Source organism: Myotis lucifugus, unplaced genomic scaffold (genome assembly GCF_000147115.1).
Source record: "Myotis lucifugus unplaced genomic scaffold, Myoluc2.0 scaffold_7, whole genome shotgun sequence".
Classification (NCBI taxonomy): Eukaryota; Metazoa; Chordata; class Mammalia; order Chiroptera; family Vespertilionidae; genus Myotis; species Myotis lucifugus.
Window position 1 is genome coordinate 3,953,374 of NW_005871055.1, and position 12,452 is coordinate 3,965,825.

The 12,452-nt window shown below is 42.2% G+C and overlaps 1 protein-coding gene and 1 pseudogene across 2 annotated transcripts in view; both read right to left on the reverse strand.

The window, feature by feature from the left end:
• Positions 1 to 12,452, reverse strand: part of EPSTI1 (epithelial stromal interaction 1) — a 108,658-nt gene that overhangs the window by 84,206 nt on the left and 12,000 nt on the right. The window lies entirely within an intron of this gene.
• Positions 6,416 to 6,725, reverse strand: LOC111824278 (annotated as a pseudogene).

Consider the following 12,452-nt stretch of genomic DNA (forward strand, 5'->3'; position numbering starts at 1 on the left):
GCCACGCTTGCCTTACTGTCCCACCCACCTGCTGCCCCACCTGCCCACCAGCTGCCAGCCTTGCTGTGATTGGAGCCTGTGGGCCATGGGGGAGGGACTGAGAGGTGCTCCATGCACTTCATGGTAACCAGTTGTTTGGTCATTTTGGTCATGAAGCCTCTGGCCTTTTATTATTATGACTAGAGGCCCAGTCCACAAAAATTTGTGCACTCAGGGGGGTTCCTCAGCCCGGCCTGTGCCCTCTCCCAGTCTGGGACCCCTCGGAGGATGTCCATCTGCTGGCTTAGGCCCGCTCCCCAGGGCATTGGGCCTAAGCTGGCAGTCAAACATCCCTTTGGCAGCCCGGGAGCCCTCAGGGGTTGTCCACTTGCCAGCAGGGAGCAGGCCTAAGCTGCAGTCAGACATCCTTAGCGCTGCTGAGGAGGCAGGAGAGGCTCCCACCACCACCGCTGTACTGGCAGCCATCAGCCTGGCTTGTGGCTGAGCAGAGCTCCCCCTGTGGGAGCACACTGACCACCAGGGGGCAGCTCCTGCATTGAGCATCTGCCCCCTGGTGGTCAGTGTGTGTCATAGTGACCAGTCATTCCCAGTCGTTCTGCTGTTAGGGTCAATTTGCATATTACCCTTTTATTATATAGGATAGAGGGCTGGTGCATGGGTGGGGGCCGGCTGGTTTGCCCTAAAGGGTGTCCCAGATCAGGGTGGGGGTCCTGCTGGGTTGCCTGGCCAGCCTGGGTGAAGGGCTGAGGGCCATTTTCAGGCTGGCCACACCCCTTCAGGGTGGGGGTCCCCGCTGGGGTGCCTGGCCAGCCTGAGTGAGGGGCTGATGGCTGTTTGCAGGCTGGCCACAGACCCTTCAGGGTGGGGGTACCCATGGAGTGCCTGGCCATCTTGGGTGAGGGGCTGATGGCTGTTTGCAGGCTGGCCACAGACCCTTCAGGGACCCTCACCCCATGAGGGTGTGATCAGCCTGGTTGAGGGGCTGATGGCTGTTTGCAGGCTAGCCAAGCCCCCCAGCAGGGACCCTCACCCTATGAGGATGTGGCCATCCTGGGTGAGGGGCTGATGGCCGTTTGCAGGCTGGCCACGGCCCCCAGCCACCCAAGCTCCCAGTGGAGGCTGGCTAAAAGCAGGCATCTGGGATTTATTTATCTTCTATAATTGAAACTTTGTTGCCTTGAGCGGAGGCTGCAGCTACCAGGGCAGGCGGGAGGCTTGGCTTCCTCCATCGCCGGGGCAAGCAAGCCTCCTGTTTGCTCCAGCTCCGTGGCTGCCGGCCGCCATCTTGGTTGGGTTAATTTGCATATAGTTGCTCTGATTGGCTGGTGGGCATGGCTTGGGGCTTAGCAGAGGTGCGGTCAATTTGCATGTTTCTCTTTTATTAGATTAGATTGGGGTGACATTGGTTAATAAAATTATATAGGTTTCAAGTGTACAATCCTATAATACACCATTTGTATATTGTATTGTGTTCACCACCCCAAGTCAAGTCTCCTTTTATCTTCACTTATCCCCCTCTTTATCATCTTCTTCCACCTCCTCACCACCCCTTCCCTCTGGTAATCACCATATTGTTGTCTGTTATCTATGAGGGTTTTTTTTTCATTTTTAATTTTTGCTTAATCCCTTCACCTTTTTTACTGAGCCCTTCAACTCAACTCCCCTCTGACAGCTGTCTGTCTGTTCTATATATCTATAAGCCTGTTACTAGTTTGTTGTTAGTATGTTTTATTCATTAGATTTCACATATAAGTGAAATCATATGGTACTTGTCTTTCTGTGACTGGCTTATTTTGCTTAGCATAATACTCTCCAGGTCCATCCATGCTGTTGCAAAAGGTAAGATTTCCTTCTTTTTTACTGCCGAGTAGCATTCCACTGTGTAAATGTACAACAGCTTTTTTACTCACTCATTTTCTAATGTGCACTTGGACTGCTTCCAAATCTTGGCTACTGTAAATAACATTGTAATGAACATAAGGGTGTGAATTAGTGCAGCCATCTCTTCTTGATGACCCATCTCAGTGGTCATTGACCACAGTCTTGTGCTTGAGCTCTGAGTCTTTCAGGCATGGATCCCTCATTCTTCTTGGGACACTGGTTGAGCATAATCAGGAGCTCAGAGAAGTAAGGAGTCACTTCAATTCATGAGATTATCAGAGAAGACTTCATTTATGCAAAAATATTCAACTCTGGGATATCAAGAAGATGTTAAAATATTGTGAGCTTTTGAGGGCAGAAACTGCTTGATTGATATGTTTATGCCCAGCCTCTGGCAAAACGCTAATACAATGTAGCTACTTGACGGATGTGGGCTGAATTAAAATGAAATTATGCCAACACCCAATCTGTGAGTCTGTGCTGGGTGTCTCTTCTTTGAGATGATCCATGTGGTTCCACAAGGGCATGAGTAGTTCATATAGCAAAAATATAGCTCAGCAACAGACTGTAGCATACATGTGGTTACAGTGTTAGGGAAAATGCTATGTGTAAACACAACCAGTTTATAAATGTAGGTTTTCTTTAAAGAAAAACAACAAAAACAGATAATCTTAGAAGTCTCTCTATCCAACACAGAATGTACAATTTCAAAGGACAAATTAGCTAAGATTGAACAGGAGAGGCCAAAAGCACTGATTAACAGAAGCCATTTCTTCCTTATCTATTTCTGTTCCTAGCAGCGAGCCTTCAGCCAGCTTCAAACTGGGCTTTAATTTTAGACTTGTAAATGGAGGTGTGCAACCACCTTTGCATACAAATGGGGCTGCTGGATGCCCAATTACCTAATGTATATCAGCAGATGTTGCATGTGTAGCCTAGCATACATGCAACGTTATGAATACAAAATTAGGAGGCTGCTGCTGCTGAAAATTAATCCCTTGTCCACTGCATATTCTTTGTTCACCCTGAGAAAGATTTTTCACTCCTCAATTGCCAACACTTTATAGGAGCCTGAGAGCTACAATCCTGTGGATAGTACCTTGCAGACTTGAATATGACACAAAAGTGAGCCATTCTGCAGCGTCTTAAAGATGAAACATGACATAATGGATTTACACACCAACCATGAAATGATGGCACAATCCTCAATGTTCATTAAGATTGTAGTACGGAGCTTCTCATCATACCAGGGATTTGACTATACTGCAAATCAGTCATACTTAAACTTTAGTGCACAGCAGAATCACCTGGAAGATTTGTTAAAGTGCAGAGTTTCTGATTCAGTAGGTCTGGGGTGGGGTCTGATAACTTGCATTTTTAACAGTTCTGGGTCATGCTGGTGTTCTCGGTCTAGGGACCACACTTTGAGAACCACTGCTATAGATCAGTCAAGCTGACTTCGAACATCTGCACTAAAAGGGATTTTAGGGATGAAGAAACCACTGATAAAGACACATATGTTAAAGATCATGGGTTATTTAAGCAATAGTGCAGAGGTGCAAACCCAGGACTTTTGACTCAGACCAGTTAGGTGTCTGCAGCTAACTCTTCAGCTCAATATAGAAAGCATAACTTCAGCCTCTTTTATATATATATTATTGATTTTTTTTTTACAGAGAGGAAGGGAGAGGGATAGAGAGTTAGAAACATCAATGAGAGAGAAACATCGATCAGCTGCCTCCTGCACACTCCCCAGTGGGGGTGTGCCCGCAACCAAGGTACATGCCCTTGACCGGAATCGAACCCAGGACCCTTGAGTCTGCAGGCCGATGCTCTATCCACTGAGCCAAACCGGTTAGGGCAACTTCAGCCTCTTGATAGATTTCCAAACAAAGTAGTGTACTTAATTTAACTGAGCACCTATAGACTTGTCGTGTTAGGGACAATACCAAAACACAGACACCAACCACTTTAACAGAGCTTATGCTTTAGTCAGGAACAATTCATGAAACCACGAGAACACACCACAAGGATATCCAAACAACCATCAAAGTGAGATGAAAGAAGTAGTGAGAGATCTAAGGTGGAGGAGACTCAGAGGTCCCAGAGGGGTAGAAAACTGCAGAGAAGAATAGCAAATTGAGGCTTAAAAGATAGGCTCTAAAAATGGCAAAAAAAAAAAAAGTTTGTTTGCTAAGACTTTGCTAAGAGCAGCTTCGTAGAGAATTTTCCAAGCTCCATGGGTCTCTCTCATAAAAATTTTGCAAAAGATTTGGGAAGTAAAATTAATGTTTTTTAAAGATTTCATTCTACAATATCTAATCTGATTAAGTTCAAGTCTAATAACATCACATTAGAATCTTTAGTCTTAGAAATAGGCTATGGTCAATCTGTGGCCAATGTATAGGCTACGGATACCCAGACATGGTAGAGGGCTGTGAAAAGAGGAAAAGAATTGTCTAGCCACAAATCAGAGGTTTTTAATTGAAAGCACTTAAACATAATCCCAGGATCAAGGACAATGGCCCTAGTAATAAATGTTTTATGTTAGTGAATTTCTTAGCAACCGTCTTAGTAATATTTTATTGGCTGAAAATGCCAAGTCTAAAACGTAATATTCAGAAGAAAGCACTGCCGATGAATTGAGCTTCTGTTCCTCTTACTTCCTACAGGAAGAAGAGCATAAATCTAAGGATCTGCTTTTTATTTTTTATATCATATGGCAGAGTGTAATGCCTTGGTAGATACAAATATTCATCCCTTTTCTCCTAGCTTTTCCTTGACATGAATAACATATAACTTATTCATGCTTTCAGCCAATTATTTTCCACCCACAACAAGGGCCTCTGCTGTTTTAACCTCCATGTCATCCCTTTCAACCGTCTGACTCTCGAAGCGACTGATCTACACAAGCACAACCTACCTTTCAGTGTTTAGTATTCTGGTCATTTCCTGATTAAGCAACATTCAAGCTACTGAAATAAATGTATATCTTTGAAAATGAGTTTCCTTAATTACCTCATTGAAATTTAATGGAATTTCTCAATTTGTAAGGTTGTTTTTACTTTCCAACAGCACATATCAGTGACATATATTAAGGGAGAACATATAAAAGAATAGCACAAAAGAAAAAAATTTTTCCTGCACCATAAAAAAAAATAAATATATTCAAGAAATGTTTTCTTTGTGAGGTCTCTCCTGAGCTACACAACTGCTTCTCCTGCATACATTCTTGCACAATTTTTATGAAGCCTCATCAATAAGCACTCTATGAAAAAATGTCATGTTGAAATTATGAAAAATATCCTGGCTGTCTAACAGTATTACATAAATATATATCCTGGTGTGTAGAAACTGCAGATGTAATTTAAATTTCTAATTAAGAACAATACTGGTTGACTTAAAACACACACACACACACACACACACACATAGCCAAGAGCAAAAATTCAGAAAGAGGTAGAAGATTGTGTTACAAACGTAATTTCAAGCAGACGAATAGACATAGTCTGCTGTCCTATACACAATTGGTTTGAGGTTTTCATAGTTTAAGAAAATCTTATCCTTGGATGAAATTGTAAAAAAGAAGGATTTGGTTAATCAAAGGTACTGGATAGAGACTTATTATCTAGATAAGGCTTTCCATATTGGTTTTTACTAAATGATCTTCAATGCAGGAATCTGAACCTTACTGTTTTAGCCAGCATCAGTCAAAACTTGAAGCATTCAGGCTTCCAAAAGTTCTTTTATAAACACATCATATTCCCCAAAGAAACATAAAATAACAAGATCAGGCCGAGTAAATCATCCTTGACCCCTAAGTCTGTTACACCAGCCCTGATCCAGCGCTCCACATCACCCGTGTGGAAAGACTTGTGAATGCTCTTTGGTTTCAGAATGCACAGAGTCGAAAACATTGTCTGCACACCCAAGAGGCTGATGTGAAGCTGGTTAGTTCTATAACTCACAGCTTCTGTTCGAGAGCTGAATAGATACCCAAAGGGAAAAGATAAACAAACAAGGGATCATCAGGTCATCAGAGCTTCTGTAGATGGGGTGCCTTTGTGGAAACTAGAAAGAAGTCCATACACACAGACATATCCATACCAGGGCTCCTATGCAGGTCCATGGCTTCATGAGACACAGTAAACTTAGACAAATGAGAAAAATATGTCGCACACATGGTTTGGTATATACAGTTGAACCTTGAGCAACAATGGTTTGAACTGCATGGGTCAACTTATATATGGTTGTTGTTATTGTTGTTTTTCAATAAAAGCAGTCAGCCCTTGGCATCCACAGATTCAACCAATCACAGATAAAAAACAGTATTTTTGCACTCCCAAGCATGGAATCCCACCTCTAATTGAAAATACTGTTGTTGTTGTTGTTTTTTGTTTTATTTTGCTTTAACTAGAAAATCTTTATTTCAGATTAAAATAATATGTTCGTAATTTAGAATAACGTAATTTAGAATAAAGCAAACACACTTCCTTGAGTCCATTATTTTAGGAACAGAGATACTGGGTATCTATCATTTAAATATTTGCCTAATGCTTGTTGGATGTTTCTGTAGCCTTTTCTTCGTAGGAATTCCAGTTTTTCTGAATTCTTCCCTTTCCTTAAGGTATTCCATTTTGCATTCCTCATAAAAGGCAGGATCATTACAGTAAGCCATTAGACATCCTTTCAATGCAGAATTTCTTTCCAACATTTTACTACCATAGGATTTCACACTCCTTGCAACATTTGGTCAAATCTTGAACTTCTTCAGAACATCTCTCTTGGGCCTTTTCTCTCATTATTTTAGGTATCAAAATATATTTTTTGACATGACTGAGATGCTGCTCATGTGACCCAGCAAACACACTTCTCAGGATTTATCATACCGGGTCAAGTGCCATCTCAGTGACAGAGGAAGGCCAAAAATACTGTTTTTTGGTCCATGATTGGTTGAATCCATGAATGCACAGGGCTGACTATAGAGTCAAAAGTTGTATGTGGACTTCTTGTTGAAGGTCAACTGTATTTCAGCTCCAAATTACCACCCTAGCCAAGCAAGTTTGTGCAGTTAGCAGCCTGCACAATTTTACAGGGTGGACCTGAACAATGTCAAATTTCTTCACTTAAAACACATAAGTGATAAAAGCTATGAGAAAAAAGAAAGCAAGAAAGATTCACTCTAAGGATAAAAAGAATGTATATAAAATACAATATTATAGAGACTCATCATCTTTTAGACATCAGAAGCCAATCAATGATGGAAGTAGAGATGGGGACCAACTGATAGTTATACTTGCAAAATGCATAAACTTGCTCCCTCAGTATAAATAACTACAAGAAATCCATATTTTCAGAATATATCAATATAGGTCTGGGGGTTTGATTTGACCTTACTGACAAAATAATCTTAACCCAAAAAACGAACCTGGATGCTGGCAGAAGTCATGAGACTCCTAGGTCAGAAACAAAGGACCTTAATACTCATGGCATAGCAGGCAACATGAACACCAGCATATTTACATCTGTTCTCTCTGGCCCCAAGTCTTACGGGGGCAACATTGTGATTGTGTTACAGCTGAGGAAAACTGAGTTGGGGATCTACCATTTATATACCAACTAAGTAAGCAAGACTGGTCCTTGTCCTGGGGAATAGTATGGTTCATCTTTCAAAGTTCCCAGCTGCATAACAACTCTGAGAAATTGTTCAGATTAAAAAATGGTCAGGAGCCCTAACTGGTTTGGCTCAGTGGATAGAGCATCGGCCTGCGGACTCAAGGGTCCCAGGTTCAATTCCGGTCAAGGGCAAGTACCTTGGTTGCGGGCACACCCCCACTGGGGAGTGTGCAGGAGGCAGCTGATCGATGTTTCTCTCTCATCAATGTTTCTAGCTCTCTATCCCTCTCCCTTCCTCTCTGTAAAAAAATAAATAAATAATAATAATAATAAAAAAATGGTCAGGGATGTAGTCCTGGCATACCCAGCAAGACATATCAAAGTGAAAGAAGTCCAAGAAAGGCTGTCTTTTCCAACAGAATATTTAGGATTAACATCCTTTTTTAAAAATATATATATTTTATTGATTTTTTACAGGGAGGAGGGGAGAGGGATAGAGAGTTAGAAACATCGATCAGCTGCCTCCTGCACACTCCCTACTGGGGATGTGCCCGCAACCAAGGTACATGCCCTTGACCAGAATCGAACCCGGGACCCTTCAGTCCGCAGGCCGACGCTCTATCCACTGAGCCAAACCAGTCAGGGCAGGATTAACATTCTTTTTAAGGATAGCTGAATGAAAAGGAAATTGGCATTTCCATAAAAACCTGGGCTATACATTTTCTTTTTTATTATTACTAAAAGGCTATGATCTAATTATGTATGCAAATTACATCACAGCCTCCTCAAGGTTATCTATAACTTAAAGCAAAGCTCCTCAATCTTATCTGTAACTTAAAGGAAAAAATTAGAACTTCAAGACATAGAAAATTATATCTAATTTTCACATAGAACATTTTAAAATGATATTCATCATTTATTTCTGATTTTAAAAGAAACATATGACCCAGTGGTGTGGCTCAGTAGTTGAGTGTCAATCCATGAGCCAGGAGGTCATGGTTCAATTCCCAGTCAGGGGTCAGGGCACATGCCTGGATTTCAGGCTCAATCCCTAATAAAGGGCATGCAGGAGGCAGCTGATTGATAATTCTGATGATTCTCTCTCATCATTGATGTTTCTATCTCTCTCTCCATCTCCCTTCCTCTCTCTGAAATTAATAAAAACATATTTTTTTAAAAAAGAAACATAAGCTCATAGAAAATGATGCATATTCTTAAAACATTTAAAAGTCACTCATAATCCCACCCCTTAGAGATCTCAATTACAGTTTTATTTGGGTACATTTCAGCCCAATCCATATCCTGTACAAGTTATTGTACAGTTGTAATCATATCTTAAGTTCAATTCTGTATTCTGCTTTCATTTATAAGTGGTTTCCCAATTATACATGAAACAAGCTTAATATTAAGTGGCTCCATAATATTTCATGACATAGATGTATCATAACATAATTATTCACTTTACCATTTCAGTTGTGTCAATTGTTAACTATTATAAACAATCTTGCAGGATGTACAAAGTGTAAAACATAAAGCTTTGCACAGCACAATATCTAGAAGAAAACTGGAATAGTTTTCTAAAATCAGTCCTCTACAGGAATATGGATTACATTTAAATATCCCATTTACATTTCCAAAATCCAGAGAGAATGTGATCACATAATTGCTTGGAAATAAATGTTCTATTATGGTTGCCTACCAATTGTACTATATCAGCCCTAGACTACCTATTTTCAGACTTATTTTATAGGAGAGAAACTATATCAGCCCTAGACTACCTATTTTCAGACTTATTTTATAGGAGAGAAACAAATAAATACAGCTATCTATTAAGACACTTATTTGAGGATATAAGTTCTATTGTATGTAATTATAATCGTTATATATAACATATATAATTTAATAGACTTTTATTTTATACACGAGAGGCCTGGTGCATGAAATTCATGCATGGGGGAGGGGTGTCCCTCAGCCCAGCCTGCACCCTCTTGCAATCTGGGACCCCTCAGGGGATGTCCGACTGCTGCAGGGATCAGGCCTAAACCAGCAGTCAAACATCCTTCTCACAATCTGGGACTGCTGGCTCCTAACTGCTTGCCTGCCTGATCGCCCCTAACCACTCACCTGCCTGCCTGATCACCCCTAACCACTCTCTTGCCTGCCTGATCACCCCCAACCACTCGCCTGCCTACCTGGTCACCCCTAACCACTCACCTGCCTGCCTCATCGCCCCTAACTGCTCGCCTGCCTGCCTGATAGACCCAACCACTCGCCTGCCTGCCTGATCACCCCTAACCACTCTGCCTGCCTGCCTCTTCACCCCTAACCACTCGCCTGCTTGCCTGATTGCACCTAACCACTCTGACTGCCTGCCTCATCGCCCCTAACCACTCTGCATGCCTGCCTCATCACCCTTAACCACTCTGCCTACCTGCCCGATCACCCCTAACTGCTCGCTACCTGCCTGCCTGATTGCCCCTAACCACTCGCCTGCCTCCCTGATCGCCCCTAACTGCCTCTGCCTCAGCCCCCACCACCACAACTTCATCCAGAAGGACATCTGGAATGATATCCGGAAGGTAGTTTGGCTGTCCGGTCTAATTAGCATATTACGCCTTTATTATTATAGATACAGTATAGACCCTGGTCCTGAATCACTTAATACATCTCCTTTTTCATGCTGTGACTGAATCCTTTGCTGCTTCTTCTACAATATATGTAATACTAGGGGCCCAGTGCACGAATTCGTGCACTTTGAAAGGAATTGTGGGCCACAAGGCTGCAGTGGGCACAGTGGTGGGTCTTGGCCCATCCTCAATGCCCCTGCCCAACCCCTCCCACTGCAGCCCCCAGTCCCTTGTCTGCCGGCAGCCCCGCTCCCGCTGCCGTGCACTCCCATGCGCTGATGGTGTTGGCCCCGCTGATGGCAGGTGTGAGTGGGGAAGTCGATGGCAGCAGGTGCAAGTAGCAGCTCCAGTGCTGGCAGTGGGTGCGAGTGCCAGGTGGGACCATGGCGCACGTGAGCAAAGAATTTTCAGTAACCACCAGAGGCTCGCCCTGATGACAGCAACCGGTGCCCTGCCTTGGTCTGGCACCCCGGCTCCACCATCCCGCCACGGCTGACGCCCGCCATGTTCTGCATGTGCCCTCTGGTGGTCAACGCACGTCATAACGACCGGTTATTTGGTTGTTCAGCTGTTCGGTCTATTTGCATATTAGGGTTTTATATATATGTTTTTAAGATTAATTTTTTACATCCCTAGTTCTGGCTCTTCACTCTCACATCTATATCCTGGTTCCTGATTCTTTCCTTTTCTTTGTTGTGTCCCAGGAGTAATAAGAATCACTGAAACAAAATGGTATTGATAAATAATATCTCATTAAAGATTACTAAACAGTTTTCTACTATAAAAAATAGTATGATTCTGCCCTGGCCAGTGTGGCTTAGTTGGTTGGGCATTGCCATGTGCACCAAAAAGTTGCCAGTTTGATTTCTGGTCAGGACACATGTCCGGGTTGTGAGCTCAATCTCCAGTGAGGGGTGTGCAAGAGGCAGGAAATTAATGTTTCTCTTTCCCTCTCCCTTCCTCTCTCTCTCTAAAAGTCAATAAAAATATATATTTTTAAAAATAGCACAGTTCTGATCCCAGGGTAAACTGTACAAATTTTAAATATACAGCTCCATGACAAGCCTTCTTTTAACTTATCCAGATTCCAAAAGAATAATGGCAAAAGAGGGAGAGGTACCATGAACTTTAGGATATTATCTAAGTTACTTTCCCCCACCTTTTAATCTTAAATTTTAAGCCTATAAGCAAAATTAAAATATTGTGGAAAATAAAAACCCATATCTATTACCTATATTTACCAATTGTTAATATTTTGTTACATTGCTTTTTCTCTTTCCTCTTCTTCATTTGTTTTTTTTCTGAACCATATGATTATAAGCTGCAGAGTCATGACACATCACCCCTAAATACTTCAGCATGTATCTCCTGGGAACAAAGAGTTCTCCTTAAACATGATAGAACTATCATACCCCAGGAATTTTAGTATTCAGTCTATATTTAAATTTCTAACTTGTTCCAATTTTTTTATATTCTTCCCTACTCCTACTGCATCCCAGATCCAATCATGAAATATACACTCCTATGGTTTGGCATGCCTTTTAGACTCCTACAATCTAATCACTTTTATTTTTGAAGAGTCCAGGTGTAATAATTAATTTTATATGTCAACTTAACTGGGTCACATGTGTCTGTGAGGATTTACCTGGAAGATATAACCATTTGAACCGATAAACTGAGTAAAGTAAACGCCCCTCTCTAATTTGGGTGGACATCATCCAATCCACTGAGGGCCTTCATGAATAGAAAAAATAAAAGGCAGAGGAAGGTGGAAACCATTCTGCCTGCCTGTCGAGCTGACGCAGAGATCCTCACCCACCCTCAGTGCTCTAAGCCCGTGGTCGACAAACTGCAGCTCACGAGCCAAATGCGGCTTTTTGGCCCCTTGAGTGTGGCTCTTCCTAAGCCTTAGGAGTACCCTAATTAAGTTAATAACAATGTACCTACCTATATAGTTTAAGTTTAAAAAATTTGGCTCTCAAAAGAAATTTCAATCGTTGTACTGTTGATATTTGGCTCTGTTGACTAGTCAGTTTGCCGACCACTGCTCTAGGTTCTTGGGCCTTGAGACTTGGAGTGGGAGACACCTTAATTCTCTGGCTTTCATGCCTTCAAGCTTGTGCCTTGCACCTTCCTGGGTCTTCCGCCTGCAGACGGCAGGTCGTGGGACTTCTTAGCCTCCATCACTGAGCCAACACCTTACAATAAATCATATATATATATATATATATTTTTTCCTAATAAAAGAGAAACATGCAAATTGACCATACCTCCGCTACACCCACCAGCCACGCCCATCAGCCAATCAGGAGCAAGGACCAACCGGAA